The following is a 13,838-nucleotide window of genomic DNA, read 5'->3' as shown; positions in this document are numbered from 1 at the left end:
AGGCGTGGAGGGCTCCCGCGCCGCGCTCCGCGGGGGGGGGCGAAATGCGGGGGGACCCCGAAATGTACAGGGGTACAGGTACCCCCCAAAAGCCTACAGGGACCCCTCAAAACCGTACAGGGCCCCCCAAAATTGTACAGGGACCCCCAACCGCGGGGGGACCTCGGGACGCCCAGGGACCCCCCCAAACCCTATGGGGACGCCCCAAACTGCACAGGACCCTGAACCATACAGGGAACCCCCAAACCGCACAGGACCCCAACAACTGTACAGGGACCCCCAAAAGCGCACAGGGACCCCCCAAAACCGTACAGGGACCCCCAAAACCGTACAGGGACCCCCCAAACCATACAGGGACTCTGAAGTATACAGGGACCCCCCCAACCATACAGGGACCCTCAAAACCGTACAGGGACCCCCCAAAACATACAGGGACCCCCAAAACCATACAGGGACCCCCCAAACCATACAGGGACCCCGAAGTATACAGGGACCCCCCCAATTGTACAGGGACCCCCAAAACCGTACAGGGACCCCCAAAACCATACAGGGACCCCCCCAAACCACACAGGAACCCCGAAGTATACAGGGACCCCCCCCATACTGTACAGGAATGCCCCAAAACCGCACAGAAACCCTCAACTGCACAGGGACCCCCCAAACCATATAGGGACCCTGAACCATACAGGGAACCCCCAAACCATACAGGGACCCCCTGAAACTGTTCAGGGACCCCCAAACCACACAAGGACCCCCCCGAACCGTACAGGGAGCCCAAACTGCATGGGGATGCCCCAAACTGTACGGGGAACCCACCCAAACCTGTGTAGGGACCCCCTAAAACCATATGGAGACCCCCCTGTACCCGTATAGGGACCCCCTGCAGCCATGTAGCCCCCCCTTCGTGTGTATAGGGACACCTGCAGCTGTATAGGGGTCCCCCGCACCCATAGGGACCCCCTCTGCACCCGTGCAGGGATCCCTGCCGCTGTATAGGGACCCTGCACCCTTACAGAGACTCTCTTCACCTGTATAGGAACCCTTGCACCCATATAGGGACCCCACAACCTGTATAGGAACCCAGAAGCCGTGTGGGGACGCCAGGGACCCCAGCACCCCTATAGGTACCTCTGTATCCATATAGAGACTCTGCACCCATATAGGGACTCTCTCCATCCATATAGGGACCCCTACACCTGCCTGGGGACCCCGGGCTGGGACCCCAGCACCCATATAGGGCCCCTTCCACCTATGTAGGGACCTTCTGCATCTGTATAGGGCTCCCTGCACCCATATAGGGATCCTTGCACCCATATAGGGATCCTTGCACCCACATGGGGACCCCAGGCTGGGACGCCTGCATGCATACGGGCACCCCCTGCCCCATACTGGGAGCCAGGGCTGGGACCCCCTGCACCCACACAGGGACCTCGCAGGGACCCCCACCCCAGCACCCTCACTCTGGGCCGAACCCTGACCCCCTGCGTGTGTCTGGGACCGACCCCTCCCCACCCCAGAGCTCGGGGACCCCCCGGGGGGGACCCCCAGCCTCTGCCCTCCCTGCCGCTGTGATGGGGCTGCACCGGGCTGCACTGGGCTGCACTGGGCTGCACTGGGTGCCCCTCTCCAGGCCAAGGCTCTCGCTGGAGGCATCCCCTCCTTCCCCCGCACCCGGGGGCGTCCCTGGGACCCCCCCAGCCCTGCCAGGGCACCCAGCAGCCCCGGCCGCATCCCCAGGGGAACACCCACCGTGGGGAGGATTTTGGGGTGCTGGTGTGGAAGCCCTCCATGCGGGGTGCTGGGGTGCCCGCTGCGGGGTGCTGGGGGCTCAGTGTCTCCGGGAGCTCGAGGGGAGACGGGCCAAGCTCACGGACACGACCTGTCACGCGTGCACCCATCTCTGTGCCTGCACCCGCGCACGGGCACCCACGCGTGCACCCCTCCATCCCCGCACACCCGGGGGCGGGGAGCGGGGGGCAGAGCTGGTGCCCCCGCCGGGGGGCAGGGAGGGGGCTCCGAAGAGCTCTTTGCGCCCGCACCTTGCCACCCCGTGCCTGGCATGGCCCGGTTCACGCTCACCTCCCGGGGTCTGCAGCTTTGGGGCGTGCTTAGCGCGCTCCTGGCACCCCCCTGCCTTCCCCTTGCACCCCCCCTGCACGCCCCTGCATCCCCCTGCATCCTCCTGCATGCCCCTGCATCCCCCTGCATCCCTCCTGCATCCCTCCTGCACCCCCTGCATCCCCCTGCATCCTCCTGCATGCCCGTGCATCCCCCTGCATCCCTCCTGCACCCCCTGCATCCCCCTGCATCTTCCTGCACACCCTGCATCTCTCCTGCATCCCTCCCGCACCCCCTGCATCCCTCCCGCACCCCCTGCAGCCTCCTGCATCCCCTGCATCCCTCCTGCATCCCTCCCGCACCCCCTGCAGCCCCCTGCAGCCCCCCTGCATCCCTCCTGCACACCCCTGCATCCCTCCTGCATCCCTCCCGCACCCCCTGCAGCCCCCTGCAGCCCCCCTGCATCCCTCCTGCACACCCCTGCATCCCTCCTGCATCCCTCCCGCACCCCCTGCAGCCCTCCTGCATCCCCCCTGCATCCCTCCTGCACACCCCTGCATCCCTCCTGCATCCCTCCTGCACCCCCTGCATCCCTCCTGCATCCCCCCTGCAGCCCTCCTGCACCCCCCTGCATCCCTCCTGCACCCCTCCTGCACCCCCTGCAGCCCCCTGCATCCCCCCTGCAGCCCTCCTGCACCCCCCTGCATCCCTCCTGCGTTCCCCTGCACCCCCTGCATCCCTCCTGCAACCCCTGCACCCCCTGCATCCCTCCTGCACCCCTTGCTCCTCCTGCATCTATCCTGCACCCCCTGCATCCCTCCTGCACCCCTTGCCCCTCCTGCATCTATCCTGCACCCCCTGCATCCCTCCTGCACCCCTTGCCCCTCCTGCATCTATCCTGCACCTCCTGCATCCCTCCTGTGCCCCTCCTGCACCCCCTGCATCCCTCCTGCACCCCTTGCCCCTCCTGCATCTATCCTGCACCCCCTGCATCCCTCCTGTGCCCCTCCTGCACCCCCTGCATCCTCCTGCCCCCCCTGCACTCCCTGCACCCCCCTGCACCCCCATCTCCCCCTTGCCTCTGCAGGCGCGGCCCCTCTCCCCCCATCTCCCACCTCCCCTGGCCCCGTAGCCGTCCGGGTGCCCGGAGCACCCAGTGGCCAGCGGGGCGCAGCTCAGCCCCCCGCTCTGCTGGGCAGGAGCAGGGAAACCCCCGGGGCCAGGGGGCGAGGGGCAGAGCTCCTGCTTTCGCCTGCAGCGCACTGTTTTTGTAGGGTTGCACGAGCACCCGGTTGCGTACCCCGGGCTGTTATTGTAGGGTTGCACGAGAAATGGGTTATTTACCCACAGTGGTGTTGCAGGGTTGTGAGAGGCGTGGGCCGGGCCCCCGAGCTGTTGCTGCAGGGTTGCACGGGCACGGTGCTGCGTACCATGGGTTGTTATTGTAGGGTTGCACGAGTATTGTACTGTGTACCCTGACCTGTTGTTGTAGGGCTGCACGAGCACCAGGTTGCGTACCCTGAGCTGTTATTGTAGGGTTGCACGGGCGTCGTGCTGTGTACCCTGACCTGTTATTGCAGGGTTGCATCATGCTGTGTACTCGACCTGTTATTGTAGGGTTGCACGAGCACCGGGTTGCATACCCTGGGCTGTTATTGTAGGGTTGCACGAGCATTGTGCTGTGTACCCTGACCTGTTTGTTATTGTAGGGTTGCATGAGCGTCGTGCTGCGTACCCTGAGCAACTGTTATTGCAGGGCTGCATCGTGCTGTGTACGTGATCTCTTTGTTTTTGTAGGGTTGCACGAGCACCCGGTTGCGTACCCCGGGCTGTTATTGTAGGGTTGCATGAGAAATGGGTTATTTACCCACAGTGGTGTTGCAGGGTTGTGAGAGGCGTGGGCCGGGCCCCCGAGCTGTTGCTGCAGGGTTGCACGGGCACGGTGCTGCGTACCATGGGTTGTTATTGTAGGGTTGCCCCGTGCTGCCACCCCAGCACCCACCCGAGCGGTGCCCCGCGGGGCGACGGGGAGCAAAGCGGCCCGCCCGGCTTCGCTGGCTTTGCCCCCAAAGCACTCGGGGTGCAGCAGCGTTGCCCACCACCAGCACCTGCAGCTGGGGGGAGAATTTTGCTCCCCAATGGGTGGGGGGGGCTGCAGCACCCACGGGGCTCCCCCACCCTCCGCCGCTGCTGCTGCGCTGCACTGCAGCCCCCAAACCCCGCCGAGGCTCCGGGGAGCGGGTGTGGGGTGCGGGCCTGGGGTGTGTGCATGGGGTGCAAGTGCATGGGGGTGCACTGGGGGGGCGTGGGGGGTGTATGTGCACGGGTGGGGGTGTGCACGGGGTGTGTGCATGGGGCGTAAGTGCATGGGGGTGCACTGGGGGATGCATGGGGGGTGTATGTGCACGGGTGTGTGTGTGCGTGGGGGGTACATGTGTGCAGGGGTGTGTGCGTGGGGTGTACGTGCATGCAGGTGCATTGGGGGGTGTGCATGGGGTGTATTTGCATGCGGGGGGTGTGTGTGGGGTGCGTGTGTGCACAGGGTGTATGTGCATGGGTGGGGGTGTGCATGGGGGGTACATGCATGCAGGGGTGTGTGCGTGGGGTGTACGTGCATGCAGGTGCGTTGGGGGTGCATGCATGGTGGGTACGTGCGTGGTGGGGTGCGCATGGGGTGTATTTGCATGTGGGGTGTGTGCGTGGGGTGCGTGTGTGCATGGGGTGTATGTGCGTGGGTGGGCGTGTGCATGGGGTGGGCGTGTGCATGGGGGTGCACTGGGGTGTGTGCACAGGGTGTATGCGCATGGGGGTGTGTGCGCATGGGGTGTGCGCGCATGGGGTGTGCGCGCATGGGGTGTGTGCACGGGGGGTACAGGCATGCAGGGGTGGGGGGGTGTAAGTGCATGCGGGTGCATTGGGGGGTGCACATGGGGTGTATTTGCATGTGGGGTGTGTTCACGGGTGCGTGTGTGCACGGGGGGTACATGCATGCAGGGGTGTGGGGGGGGTGTAAGTGCATGCGGGTGCATTCGGGGGGCGTGCACGGAGGTATGTGTGTGTGGGTGTGCATGGGGTGTATGTGCACGGGTGGGGGTGTGTGTGCATGGGGGGTACGTGTGTGCATGGGGGGTACGTGTGTGCATGGGGGGTACGTGCACGGGGTGTGCATGCATGGGGTGTGCGTGGCACGCGGGGTTTGTGTGCATGTGGGGGTGTGCCTGGGGTGCAGGTGTGTGTGGGGTGTGCACGGGGGGGTGGGTGGGTGGGGGTGTGTGCGGAGGCCGGGCCCGCGGTCCCCCGCTGCGCTGGCGGAGGCAGGCGGGTGCTAATGCACCCTGGCACGGCTGGCGGTGGCTGCCGGGCCCCGCGCTGACCCCGGGGGCTCGGTGACCGAGCACCGACCCCCGTGCGGGGGCTGCAGCCCGGCCCCCAGCCCCGGCCCCGGGGCCGCCCTGGGCACCCGGGAGCTGCGGGGGGAACGGGGCTGCGGGGCCGGGTGCGGGTGCAGGTGTGGGTGCGGGCGGGTGCTGCCGTGTCCCCTGGGACGCCCCTTCTGCTCCCCTTCTTCCCCCCCGAGTGCAGAGCATCCCCGTGCTCCCCAGGAGCAGCCCTGGCCAAGCCCTTGCCTGGCTCCTGCCCGCCCTGCTCCTGCCTGATGCTGCCCGCCCTGCTCCTGCCCGACCTGCTCCTGCCTGCCCTGCTGCTGCCTGCCGTGCTCCTGCCTGCCCTGCTGCTGCCTGCCATGCTGCTGCCTGCCCTGCTCCTACCTGCCTGCTGCTGCCTGCCCTGCTCCTGCCTGCCCTGCTGCTGCCTGCCATGCTCCTGCCTGCCATGCTGCTGCCTGCCCTGCTGCTGCCTGCCCTGCTCCTGCCTGATGCTGCCTGCCCTGCTGCTGCCTGCCATGCTCCTGCCTGCCCTGCTCCTGCCTGCCATGCTCCTGCCTGATGCTGCCTGCCGTGCTCCTGCCTGCCATAATGCTGCCTGCCCTGCTGCTGCCTGCCCTGCTCCTGCCTGCCATGCTCCTGCCTGCCCTGCTGCTGCCTGCCCTGCTCCTGCCTGCCCTGCTCCTGCCTGCCATGCTCCTGCCTGATGCTGCCTGCCGTGCTCCTGCCTGCCCTGCTCCTGCCTGCCCTGCTGCTGCCTGCCCTGCTCCTGCCTGCCCTGCTCCTGCCTGCCATGCTCCTGCCTGATGCTGCCTGCCGTGCTCCTGCCTGCCCTGCTCCTGCCTGCCATGCTGCTGCCTGCCCTGCTCCTGCCTGCCCTGCTCCTGCCTGCCATGCTCCTGCCTGATGCTGCCTGCCCTGCTCCTGCCTGCCCTGCTCCTGCCCGCCCTGCTCCTGCCCGCCCTGCTCCTGCCTGCCATGCTCCTGCCTGCCCTGCTCCTGCCTGCCATGCTGCTGCCTGCCGTGCTCCTGCCTGCCGTGCTCCTGCCCGCCCTGCTCCTGCCTGCCGTGCTCCTGCCTGCCCTGCTCCTGCCTGCCCTGCTCCTGCCTGCCATGCTGCTGCCTGCCGTGCTCCTGCCTGCCCTGCTCCTGCCTGCCATGCTGCTGCCTGCCATGCTGCTGCCTGCCGTGCTCCTGCCTGCCGTGCTCCTGCCCGACCTGCTCCTGCCTGCCCTGCTGCTGCCTGCCGTGCTCCTGCCTGCCCTGCTGCTGCCTGCCATGCTCCTGCCTGCCATGCTGCTGCCTGCCCTGCTGCTGCCTGCCATGCTGCTGCCTGCCCTGCTCCTACCTGCCCTGCTGCTGCCTGCCCTGCTCCTGCCTGCCCTGCTGCTGCCTGCCGTGCTCCTGCCTGCCCTGCTCCTGCCTGCCATGCTCCTGCCTGATGCTGCCTGCCCTGCTCCTGCCTGCCCTGCTCCTGCCTGCCATGATGCTGCCTGCCCTGCTCCTGCCTGCCGTGCTCCTGCCTGATGCTGCCTGCCGTGCTCCTGCCTGCCCTGCTGCTGCCTGCCATGCTCCTGCCTGCCGTGCTCCTGCCTGCCGTGCTCCTGCCTGCCCTGCTCCTGCCTGCCCTGCTCCTGCCTGCCGTGCTCCTGCCTGCCCTGCTGCTGCCTGCCCTGCTCCTGCCTGCCCTGCTCCTGCCCGCCGTGCCCGTACGGCAGCAGCAGGGACCGGGGGCTCAGCTGCCCGGGAGGCTGGGCCGGGGCAGGGTGTAACTGCGACCCCCCCGCGCAGGGAGCCCCCCAAACCGGCCGAAATGCCCAGCGCTTTCCATTGCAAAATAGGCCTGTTTTTTTTTTTTTTTTTTTTTCTCAAAAATCCCAGCATCGGGGATTTGCTGGAAAGGGCAGGTTTTCACATCGGTTCTGGAAACATCTGGTGACAAGCGGTCGCTGGGAGCTCTGGGAAGCTCTTTGGAGAGGGCGGCTCGGGTGCAGGGGGGGTCGTGCCGGGAGCGCGGCTCCGCAGAGCCGGCGGTGCCCAGCCTTCCCGGGCCGTTGCCCTCTCCCCATCTCCCCCCCGCCCCGTGGTTTCCCATTTTTCCCGCAAATCCCCCTTTTCTCCCCTTTTGGGGGGCTGCCGTTGCCGTGGGGGCTGCTCACGCTTGGCTGGCGGCTGCCCGCTCCCGGGGGATGCTCCGGCTGGCGCGGGAGCCCCGAGCTCAGGGCGCTGGGGCGGGGGGGGCAGCTTTGCCTTTTGCACCCCAATGTGCAACCGCTGTCAGCATCGGCACCCCTCGCCTCTGCCCGAATACCAGGCGCCCTGCGCACCCCGGGCACCCCAAGCACCCCGGGTACCCCAAATATCCTGAGCACCCCAAGCACCCTGAGCACTCTGGGTACCCCAAATATCCTGAGCACCCCGAGCACCCTGGGCACCCTGAGCACCCTGAGTACCCCAAATATCCTGAGCACCCCAAGCACCCTGAGCACCCCAGGCACCCCAAATATCCTGAGCACCCTGAGCACCCCGGGCACCCCAAGCATCCCAAGCACCCCAAGTACCCCAAATATCCTGAGCACCCCCAGCACCCCGGGCACCCTGAGCACCCTGAGTACCCCAAATATCCTGAGCACCCCAGGCACCCTGGGCACCCCAAATATCCTGAGCACCCCAAGCACCCTGTGCACCCCAAGCACCCTGTGCACCCCAAGTACCCCAAATATCCTGAGCACCCCCAGCACCCTGGGCACCCTGAGCCCCCCAGGCACCCCGGGGACTCACTCCAGGCACCCCAGGTAGCCCAAGCACCCAAGGACCCTGGGCCCCCGTGCATCTCAAGCCCTTGGCACCCGAAGAGGGGCTGTGCGGGGGTTATTTCGGGGGAGAGGGTTCCCCTTTTTTCCCCAGTTCAACCCAACAACAAAATGGCTGCGAAGCTCATCCCGGCGCCCGCTGGGAGCTGCCTTCCCTGCCCGCGCTGCCGGGGCACCCAGGCACGACTAATGTGCGAGAGCACCCCGGGAGGCGGCGCGAGCGGCTTTTTCCCTTCTCTTTTCGAGCTCTTTATGTATTTGACAGAGCTTTTTGCTGCTTCCCCCCCCCCGCTTCCCCCCTCCCTGCCTGCATGGCACCCAGCACCCCGACTCCTGCTCCCCCGGCCCCCCGACATCCCCGGGTTTCTTCATCCCCCCCCAGCCCCTCTGCATCCTCATGGCCCAGGGTGGGGGGTCCCCCCGTGGATCCCCACGGGTCCTGCCTGCCACCCCCCAGCCCTGGGCACCCCGTGGGTGGGGGTTCTCCCCCCCAGCCCTGCTCACCCCCACAGACGGGGTTTTCTGCATCACCCAGGCCCCCGTGTGTTGCCCTGGACCGGAGCTGTTCACCCCCCTGTCCCCCTGCAGCCCCACGGATGGGGGTTTCTCAGCCCCCCCAGCCCTATGCATCCCCACGGATGGGGGCTTTGGGCCCCCCCAGTCTTGTGCATTCCCATGGACCGGAATACTTTCCCTCTCCAGCCCCACACGTCCCCATGGATGGGATTTCACCCCCCCCCCCCAAGCCCTACACATCCCCATGGATGGGATTTTGCCCCCCTGAGCATCCCCATGGATGGGATTCCCCCCCCCCCCAAGCCCCACACATCCCCATGGATGGGATTTTGCCCCCCTGAGCATCCCCATGGATGGGATTCCCCCCCCCCCCCAAGCCCCACACATCCCCATGGATGGGATTTTGCCCCCCTGAGCATCCCCATGGATGGGATTTCACACTCCCCCAAGCCCTGAGAATCCCCATGGATGGGATTTTGCCCCCCCAAACCCCACACATCCCCATGGATGGGATTTTGCCCCCCTGAGCATCCCCATGGATGGGATTCCCCCCCCCAAGCCCTGAGCATCCTCACGGACAGGATTTTGCCCCCCAAGCCCTGAGCATCCCCCTGGATGGGCTTTTGCCCCTCAAACCCCACGCATCCCCAGGGATGAGGCTTCCTCAGCCCCCCACCCCCCAGCCAGGAGTTTTGCCCCCCCCACCGCCTCCCCCACCCCCCCCACCACCCCCCCGCAGTACGGGGGGGCCGAGCCCCATTCCTTATGCATCCCTGCCCTGATGCAGCCTGACAGGCCGGTTGCATTTGGTACCTCGCACATAAGCGGCCGGAGCTGCCTGCTATTTTGGTTGATGCTAATTTGCTCCGTGTTGGGCGGCGGTTCACGCTCCGGTCAGCCTTGCCTGATACTATATTCCCGCTTGTTCCAGTAAAGGTTTTTCTGTCAGCTCCCCTTAGCCTTGACGTGCTCTCCGAACTGTGAATGCAAGGCAGTTGGGGAGCGAGCCGTGCCAGCCTGTCAGCTCCGCTCTGCTCAGCGGCCGGCGCTGGGGGCACCCCGGGCTGGGGGCACCCCGCTCCCCTCGCCCCCGCGTCGTCACGTCGCGGGCAGGGGAGAGGTGACGGGGTGAGGCAGGAGCGGCGTTAGGAGCCCCAAGGGGAAGGGGGAGGTATGGAGGCTATAGGTGCCAGTGTGATATACCCCCCTCCCAGCCACCCGTGAACCTGCTCCCCTGCCCCAGCATCGCTCCAGTGCACCCCAGCTGGGCCCAGCAGGTCCCCACGGGCTGGCAGGGGAGCCAGCAGGTCCCCACGGGGTGGCACAGGAGCCCAGCAGGTCCCCATGGGGTGGCAGGGGAGCCCAGGAGGTCCCCATGGGGTGGCACAGGAGCCCAGAAGGTCCCCATGGGGTGGCAGGGGAGCCCAGGAGGTCCCCATGGGGTGGCACAGGAGCCCAACAGGTCCCCATGGGGTGGCAGGGGAGCCCAACAGGTCCCCACGGGGTGACACAGGAGCCCAGAAGGTCCCCATGGGGTGGCAGGGGAGCCCAGGAGGTCCCCATGGGGTGGCACAGGAGCCCAACAGGTCCCCATGGGGTGGCAGGGGAGCCCAACAGGTCCCCACGGGGTGACACAGGAGCCCAGCAGGTCCCCATGGGGTGGCAGGGGAGCCAGCAGGTCCCCACGGGGTGGCACAGGAGCCCAGAAGGTCCCCATGGGGTGGCAGGGGAGCCCAGGAGGTCCCCATGGGGTGGCACAGGAGCCAGCAGGTCCCCATGGGGTGGCACAGGAGCCCAGCAGGTCCCCGTGGGGTGGCAGGGGAGCCCAGGAGGTCCCCACGGGGTGGCACAGGAGCCCAGCAGGTCCCCATGGGGTGGCACAGGAGCCCAGCAGGTCCCCGTGGGGTGGCAGGGGAGCCCAGGAGGTCCCCACGGGGTGACACAGGAGCCCAGCAGGTCCCCATGGGGTGGCACAGGAGCCCAGCAGGTCCCCACGGGGTGGCAGGGGAGCCAGCAGGTCCCCACGGGGTGGCACAGGAGCCCAGCAGGTCCCCATGGGGTGGCAGGGGAGCCCAGCAGGTCCCCACGGGGTTCTCTCTCTCTGCTCCATCTCCTGCCCCTCTCCCTGTCACTTTGGGGTGCCCGTGCCACCCCTCGCAGGGGTTCGGGGTCCCGTCTCCCCTGGGCAGGGTGTGCAGCCGCCGCTCGCCGGCCCGGGCTCTCCCGAGCGTGGGCTGCCCCCCGTTTCCCGGCTGGCGGGGACGCACAGCGGGGAGCTCCCGGGGCGGCTGCTCTGCAGGACACCCGGGACGCCCAGCCAGGGGGTGCCCCACTGGTGACAGCGCCGAGCCTGGCCCTGGGGCCAGCAGCCCTCGGTGCGGGGAGACGGGCTCGGGGCCAGGACACCGTCACCCTGGCTCTGCCTCGGGTCCCCTCCTCCCACGGAGACCCCCACGGGGGTGCTGGGGCTCATCCTGCAGTGCTGCACCCCGGGGCACAGCCGCCCCGCAGCCCGTTGCACGCACACGGGGTCCCGTTGTGCGCACAGCATCGCACTGCACACACACGGTGCCCCACTGCACCAGCACAGCACCCCACCGCACGCCAGCACCCACACGGCACAGCCACACACCAGCACTCATCCAGCACAGCAGCACCCATCCAGCACCCCAGCACCCATCCGACCCAGCGGCACCCATCCAGCACACCAGCACCCATCTGACCCAGCAGCACCCATCCGACTCAGCAGCACCCAGCCAACTCACCAGCACCCATCCAGCACACCAGCACCCATCTGACCCAGCAGCACCCATCTGACTCAGCAGCACCCATCCAGCACACCAGCACTATTCCAACTCATCAGCATCCATCCAGCACACCAGCACCAATCTGACACAGCAGCACCCATCCAGCACACCAGCGCCCATCTGACCCACCGGCACACATCCAGCACCCCTCCAGCACACCAGCACCCATCCCACCCACCGGCACACATCCAGCACACCAGCACCCATCCAGCACACCAGTGCCCATCCAGCACACCAACACCCCTCCAGCACACCAGCACCCATCCCACCCACCGGCACACATCCAGCACCCCTCCAGCACACCAGCACCCATCCCACCCACCGGCACACATCCAGCACCCCTCCAGCACACCAGCACCCATCCCACCCACCGGCACACATCCAGCACCCCTCCAGCACACCAGCACCCATCCCACCCACCGGCACACATCCAGCACCCCTCCAGCACACCAGCACCCATCCCACCCACCGGCACACATCCAGCACCCCTCCAGCACCCCAGCACCCATCCCACCCACCGGCACACATCCAGCACCCCTCCAGCACACCAGCACCCATCCCACCCACCAGCACCCCTCCAGCACACCAGCACCCATCTGTCCCACCAGCACCCCAGCACCCAGGGCAGCGGTGGCCCGGGGGGGCTCGGGCTGCGCCAGCCGGGGATTAGCGGGGCCGGGATCTGCCTGAGCCCCTGATCCCGCTTAGCGCCCGGCCCAGGCGCCCGCCCGGGGCTTAGCGGCCCCTGACGCCACCCGAAGCTGTCACCGGGTCCCCTGCGCCCGGCGGGACGTGGGGACACCAAGGGGAGGGGATGGCAGAGCCGGCGTCGCCTGTGGGCTCTGGTCTCCGGGACTGACCCCCAAATCCTCCCCCGTGCCAGGCGCCGGGGGTCCCCTGCCGCGGAGGGGGGATTCTCGGGTGGCTCATAGGGGGTGGGCACCCTCCTGCCTGCCCCACCCCGGCTCTGCACCCGTCGGGGTGAGAAGGGGCTTTTTTTTGGGGTCACCACCCCAGTGTGGGACCCCAAGCCCTCGGCCCCTCGGCCGGCTCCGGGCTCAGCCCTGGCTCCCGGGGAGCACCGGGGGACGCTCAGCATGGCCCCACGGACACCCACGGGTGCGGGGGGCCTGTCACCCCCGACGGCACCGTGGGACCCCCAAGCGCCGCCGCCACGGCGGCTCAGCCAGCAGCGCCGTGCCCGGGGAGGCGGCGGGCAGCCTGGTGACACCAGCTCGGTGACACCAGCCCGGTGACGCCAGCCTGGCTCTAAATCCCTCCTGTGAGCCGGAAAAAAACCCTCCTGCCGAGTTTATTAACTCATTTTCAGAGGGCGGCCCCGCCGGCTGCCGCGCGGGAGCTAACTAGGTCAGGCGTGCGCCTCTGCCGCCGGCCATCGCGGCCACACCGGCCACCAGCCACCCTCCCGCCGGACCGGGGACACGGGGCGACACCGGGGGACGGGGTCACCCCAGCGCCCCGCAGCCGGCACCCACCCTTGGGGCCGCGGGCGCAGGCCGGGGCCGTGCACGTAGGCACCCACGGGCGAGCCTTCCCACGCACGTGTGCGCGGCCGCCTGCACGCCCGCGCCTTGCTGGAGATGGGGAAACTGAGGCACGGGGCGGTAAATGGGGCACCAGAGGCGCCCGGAGCCCGGGGTGCCCCCGCCCCGGGGGATCCTGCCCCCCGGCAATAACGTCAATTCGGGATGCAGAGATCCGCCGTAACGAGCGGCGTCCGGCAGCTCGGCGCCCTCTGCCCCCGCTTGCGAAGCGGCCCCGACCCCCCAGGCCCCGGCCCCGGGACCCCCGCTTGGGGGGGGGCTGGTGCAGGAGAGGGGCAGAGGGTCCGGCCTGGCGGCGACGGGCACCCGCGCGGGGGGCAGCCAGGATCTGTCCCTGTCCCCGTCCCCGTGGCCCCACGGCTTGGGCAGGCAGGGGGGGCTCCGGGGGTGATGGACACGGGTGACGTTCCCCAGATGTCCCCACGCTTGGCCCCAGCCCTCAGAGCCGCCGCCGCTCCCCGAAACGCGCTGAGCCCCCCGGCAGGGGCTGGTGCCGCGGGAGCCACCTGAACCCCGGTGGGGCCGCCCGGGTGTCCCCAGCACCGCCAGCCCGCCGCGGCCCGAGATCCCTCCCTGATGCCATCTCCCCCGCAGCCCCCATGCCATCTCCCCCATGCCCCCCCATGCCATCTCCCCCCTGTGTCCCCATGCCATCTCCCCCATGTCCCCATGCCATCTCCCCCCCATGTCCCCATG

This window comes from Platalea leucorodia (genome assembly GCF_965183815.1).
Source record: "Platalea leucorodia genome assembly, chromosome: 6".
NCBI classification, from domain to species: Eukaryota; Metazoa; Chordata; class Aves; order Pelecaniformes; family Threskiornithidae; genus Platalea; species Platalea leucorodia.
This window is presented reverse-complemented; position numbering follows the sequence as displayed.